Raw genomic sequence first — 6,785 nt, forward strand, 5'->3', positions numbered from 1 at the left:
CTTGACCTCTTCAACCTCTCCCTTTTTCCACTTGCTCCAATGTGCACCAAAAGTCCCTTCACAACGCAACAATTACTCAAACTTACAAATGGAGGCTAGGGTTTCAATAAGGAATGCTCTGAGGGTGATGGAGGCTGAGATTGGGCTATAAGGACGTTTAAATACGGTGCAAACCCTCAGGATTAGGGTTTCCTCCTGACTGGCCTACTCGCCGAGTCCAGTCGTGGACTCGCCGAGTAGATCACTTAAAGCCCGCATCCAACTCGACATCTACTCGGAGAGTTAGGGCTACAACTCACCGAGTAGCTCTTCCAAAAGAAACATTTAATCAAAATAAATACGTACCAAGAACGGGGCGTTACATTAGAACTTGGAAACTGGCATCAGATATGTTCTGAGTTTTGCCAAGTATCGTCTGATTTCCTGACACATTTCATTCATCTACTTCCCAAAATTTCCATTATGTCTTCAATTTAAATGATTCCATAACTCTCAATGTTTCTAGGCCGCCTTTCATCGGGTCTTCTGATAATTCAAGTTTTTATCCTTATTTCCAACGTCTTCAGTAGCGGTGGATTTACTTCCTGGAAAAGGTCGATGATGATTTCTTTATTTGCTAAATTGATGGCATAATCATTCTACTATCTGTCATATATTCTGATTATTCCAGTTTCTATTACTTGATATTATGCTAATTTCATGGTGAAAAGTTGGATCTTGAATTCTTTAACCAAGAACATTGTTAATAGTCTTTTGTTCCTTGAAATAATACATCAATTTTAGACATAGCTAAATCAGAGATACGAGCAAGCTCATGGTGCTTAATCTATCAAATACAACAATAAGTGTGTTCCCTATCTTTAGGATCATATATTTTTCTTCATATTTTACCAAATTAACTCGAATTTCAGACTAGTTACTAGTCCACATGGTTCAAGGTTTTCCTCCATGTTCTTGTGTTGTTGCATCATGAGTCAATAAGTATCTTTAATATCAACACCTAATTAAACTCTTAATAGGACTATTAAATTCCAATTATATCATTTGAGGCAAAATCCTCATGATGAAACTATTTTCGAGCATTGCTAATGTTTATTTCTTGATTATTCAAAGAGAGAAAATTAGGTATTGACAAACCTTGTAACATCAACACTGATGCTATTTCAATGCATTATAGGGATATAGGTTGAAACATTGTAAACCATACAACAAAACACAAAATTTATAGAGTACAACTAGAAATGACCATCGTTACTTATGATCTTGCTTGTCATCATGCAGTAGAAAATGTCATCCCATAGAAATAACAAGCACACCTGTGAGACACCAATCCCACAGATGGACTCTGCTACATTCCAAGCTACTGTAACAACTACTAGGGCACAACTCAACGCAAACAACACCAACAGAGGTTGAAATAGTGTCGACAACTCCAGCCGAAGTAACAACCACGGAAACCAACGAGTGAGAGCTTATGAAGGTACTCCAAACCCCATAGTTAAGAACAGGAAGCGAGAGTCTGGGAGTAAGAGAAAGGGATAGCTAACTCAAGGGTCCTCGAAGAAACAACATGTTGTTGCTGCCCATGCGGCTGTGACACCTACTACATCAACACCAGCAAGACCATATGCTGGAAGCCTTCCAAAATGCAACAAGTGCAGTTTCCATCATAAGGGAGCGTAACGGAAGCTGGATTGCAATAGATGCAACCAGAAAGGACACACCGCCCGTTCCTACAAGACTCCGGCCTAACACACCTCTCCAACCTTTGTATCTGGAATGAAGCCAGTATGCCACAAGTGCGGTGAGATAGGACATTTTAGGAGGAATTTTCCAACAAAGAGTAATGACGGGGAGACAAGAGGAATTTAACAATTGGACGTGCAGAAACAAAAAGGAATCCTACCTAAATTTTTGGTACGTTCTCGAACAACAATAGTTAAGCATCAAACTTTTACCAAATCAATTAAGAATCACCAAATTGTTATCTCAACTGAATAAAAAAATCTTTCAACCATAACAAAAATCCTTGAACACTCTCTAACTACTAGGCACGCTAACATTTAGGCGAAAGACACTACACTCCTACCTACCCCCACGATAATGATGGAAAAACCGAAACCACAATATATATATATATATATATATATATATATATATATATATATATATATATACCTAGGGTGCACACTCACGTTAAATAATCATTCATCTCCAATCAACTTGATGCTAGTAGATATTACAAGCTTTGATGTGATTATAGGCATGGATTAGTTAAGCCCCACCGTGTAGACATTATCTACCACGAGAAGGTCGTTCACCCTCACCTCCCTAACCAAGAAACCCTAATCATCTACGGTAACAAGCCTGACGTAAATCCTTGTCTTATCTCATGCATTAAGGCACAAAAGTGCTCTGCACAAAAAGAATTATACATTTCTTACTCACGTGGTGGATAAGCAAAAAAGAAGAGACGAACATCAATGATATCCCGGAAGTGAGAGACCTCCCTGGTGTATTCCCTGAAGATCTCCCATGAATACCTTCCTAGAGACAGGTTAAATTCCAAATTGATCTGGAACCTGGAGAAATATCAATTGCCAAATCACCTACAGGTTAGCCCCACTGAAATGCCCAAATTATCGAGCTAGCTAAGTGAACCTCTGGAAAAAGGATTCATCAAGCCGAGTTTCTCACCATGAGTAGCTCCGGTCTTGTTTGTCAAGAAGAACGATGGATCCTTCAGAATGTGCATCGACTATAGGTAATTGAATAAAATTATCATCACGAACCGGCATCCACTTCCACGACTTGATGATCTATTTGATCAGCTTCAAGGAGTTAGTTATTTCTCTAAAATAGATCTGAGACCTGGTTATCATCAACTCTGATTCTGTGAGAAAGATATAGAAAAACACCGAAACCATCCGGTCAAGAGAATGACCCCACGAGTATGAGAGTTACCAAACCAATACTTGAACCTCAGAGAACGCCTATCTAACTCATAAAGAGGAAAGGCTAAGTATCCATAGGACCACTAACTACTAAGAATCAAACGAACCCCTCCTTAAGGATCAATATCCCCCATCCCGAAACAAAGACTTGCTCGACATGCCCCCACAAACAAGTAAAGATCAACATCCTACCAATTCAGAATCCTACAGTAAGAAGCTCCAATGGCAGTCTAAAAAGTATGAGGCCAACTACATCACGCGACCTTAACCCTAGCGATAATAATGTTCACTTTAGGGTTTAGAGGTAATACTTTCAGGACTTCCAGTACACGATCCTCGTTAACCATGAGCATCAATCCACCTCACCATAGAGGACTTGAAGGCAGAATACCTATGTGTTGGGTTGAGATGACCAACACCCAACTAGTAAGAGGACAAGCACCGAACAACACTCTTACAAACCCCGAGATCATTCGGGAAATGACGAAGAAAATAGTTCAAATCAAGGCACGGCCTCAAGCATCGCGAGACCGACAAAAGAGTTATGCTGATAAATGGTAAAAGACTTTGGAGTTTCAAATAGGAGAGCGGGTGATATTGAAGGACTCTCACTAGAAAAGGAAGATCCAAGTTGGAAAGCGGGGAAAGCTAAACCCACGATACATCGGTTCATTCGAGATTCTTTTCCGGATCAATTTGGTAGCCTACAGACTACTACTACCCTTAGAACTTAACAACATACACCCAACATCCCACATATCAAATTTGAAAAGGGTGCCTATCAGATGAAACCCTCAACATTTCCTTGGATGAGATCGAGGTAAATGAGAATCCGTTGTTCGTCGAAGAGTCGGCAGAGATAATGAACAGGGAAGTGAAGCGTACAAAGCAAATCCTTATTTCAACTCTAAAGGTTCGATGGAATGCTAAGCGTGAGCCAGAATTCACATGGGAACGCGAGGACCGAATGATGCAAAATTACCCTCACCTTCTCTCTAGTTCTTAGGATTGACCTTCAAAAGAATTTTGGGATGAAATTCCCTCTAACGGGGGGATGATGTCACAACTAGCATTTTTGGCTAGGAAATTCTATCCTCATGTAATCAACTCTTGTATAAATTGTAATCTAAGTTGATGTTATGTATTATGCTCATTCAAAATCAACCATTGGAATCAAAACTCACTCGTGAAGTTCAAACATAATTCAATACATCTCCTATGCTTAAATGTGGGTTTGAAACCCTAAATATCCTGGTTCAAACTCAGAATGGACCAGGATCCTTTTATTGGGCCTAATGGGCCAATAAACTCACAACTTGGTTATTTTGGCTAAAAATCCTTAAACGGGCCCTAATTGGACCCACATTCATTAAGTTATAGCATTTTGGACTTTAATGGGCCTAAAATACCTCACTTCATTTTCATGGGTTTTAATGGGCCGTGAACAATCTTCTTGAACCTAAATGGGCCGAAAACCCATTATGTTCACCTTTTGGGCCGTAAACCCACTTCTTTATCATTATTGGTCCGTAAACACTCATATGGGCCCAATGGACTGAAAACTTTCATATTTGGCCACATAATTTTGAATATATTCAAAAATAGCCCAAAATTTTCTTTCTCTTTCCTTCCCTCTCATTCACGACCCACATAAACAAAAACTTATTTGAACTAAACCTTGCCACCTCACTAATGACCAACAAACATCAATGTAATTACCTCTTAAATCTCCATGCATCTAACTTATAACCCTCATGTAATAACCACTTCTCTCTCTCTCTCTCTCTCTCTCTCTCACATTCTTATTCTTAAACTCTCGGCCAAGGTTCCTCCCACCACCATCTTCATTTTCATTTCTAGTCACTACATTCCTCCAAGAACTCCAAGCAAAAATCCATCCACTTCTTCCAAAAATTTTGTGTGTGTCTTGTGTAAGATCAAGAAATCTTCATTAAAGATCATCATTTTTGGTAAGTTACTTTCTCATCAAAGTGTTTAACTTCATTTTATGATAAGTCCTTCATTTCTTAACACTTCAACTCATGATCCATGTTCATGAAATCTCCTAAAAATCGAAGATCTCCTCAAAGAAGTAAGTTAGTCCAAAAACTATTCCAAATCTCCTTCCAAAACCAAAATCATCAAACCAAAGTGAGTTCATACCCCCTATTTTCAGTTTTGGGGGAGAATACAAGTTGTATTGTGTAGATCTGTGTGTATCATGATTATGTGTGTTTTTCATGTTATATGTTATGATTATGTGTTATAGGCTACATAAAATCTAAAATATACTAAAATATGATGATTTTTGTACAACATAACATTTGAGGCAACTTATTATGCAAAGAAAAGGCTTAAAACATTTCAAGGTTGTTTAAACTAAGAAAAATCGTATAAGAGGGCCGAAATGACAAAATAACCAAAAAGTTAAGTTATTATGCATAAATCACGGTTTTGAAAAGATTTAATTGAATAACTATGGATCTTTATGGTATTTATCATTTTAGAAGGGATAAAAGTGTAAACTTTCACAAATGGGCCTCATATTGGGGTTTCACGGTTTTTAGGCTAAATTTGTAAAATTTTGGACTTTCGTAGGCTTAAGTGTCATTTTAAAGAAGGTTGAGCCAAAAATGTTATTTTACTCGAGTCAAGCCCTTAAATGTAAATTTTTGGTTTTAAAGTACCTAAATGTCATTTTTATTAAAAATGTGCCTTAATTGTAAATTTTCGGTTTTAAGTACCATAAATGTCTTTTTACAAAAAGTGGTCCTTTTATGTCATTTTGGTAAACAAATAAACTTAACAACAAACAGATCAATTACGTTATTTACACTTCTTATTGGGCTTGAAATATAATCCACATGTTTAGTGGGCCTTAGTTGTCCTCTTAGATGTTTATTGGGCCTGGAATATACCTTATATGTTTATTGGGCCTTCGTGGTCCATCTACATGCTTGATGACTTCACACATTCACATACATACTCGTTGGGCTTTGAAAACTAAATATATACACGGAAACAATATACACTGTGCAAATCCATATTTTTGTAAATTCAGTTAAGGATCTTGTGAGACACTTCGTTTGGCATCTATTGGGTGTACAACCGTAGCCTGTAGTTATAACCAAAGTCTCCTGGAGAGAGAGCAGGAGTTTGTGTATAGATCTATACGGGGTGACACCCCACACCTAAGCTGTTCGCTACAGTTAGACTAGGCCAGTCTAGGGTGACAAACCTTACCTTAAACAAGTCGGCGTCTGATAGACGTCTTGACAGGCGAAATTGTCATTATCAAGTATGGTTAGAACAACTCACTTAGAGGAATTAACACCATTATAAAATTTATGATAGCATACACACACTGGTACTCAACCTAAGGTGTGGAGGTTACTACGTTTTCATAAACAGACAACATCGGGTTGTCTGATCATTCTCATTATAATCTTACAAACATTAACACACATGCATTAATACAAGATCGGACAAAAACATTTCAAAATTTTTTCGGAAAATATCGGATTTTCTGGCGTTTACAAAGTAATACAAACCATTTTATTCAAACATGCTTATGAACTCACCAACATTATATATGTTGACCCTTTTCAAATTAACTTGTATTCTCAGAAAATCATTGAGCAGGTTAGTCAGCAAGAATACCTGGATATTTTTTTGTGTTTTGTTATCATCATACTTTGGATATTTTGTCATGTAATATTGAAATACAATACTTGATGTAAACAATGATAGTTGTAATATTGCATGTGTGATGATGATGATGTTTTGTTTCAATTATATACACCGCGATGTAACTACAAGAATGAAGTCACC

This window comes from Lactuca saligna, chromosome 9 (assembly GCF_052625555.1).
Source record: "Lactuca saligna cultivar CGN05327 chromosome 9, ASM5262555v1, whole genome shotgun sequence".
Lineage (NCBI taxonomy): Eukaryota > Viridiplantae > Streptophyta > Magnoliopsida > Asterales > Asteraceae > Lactuca > Lactuca saligna.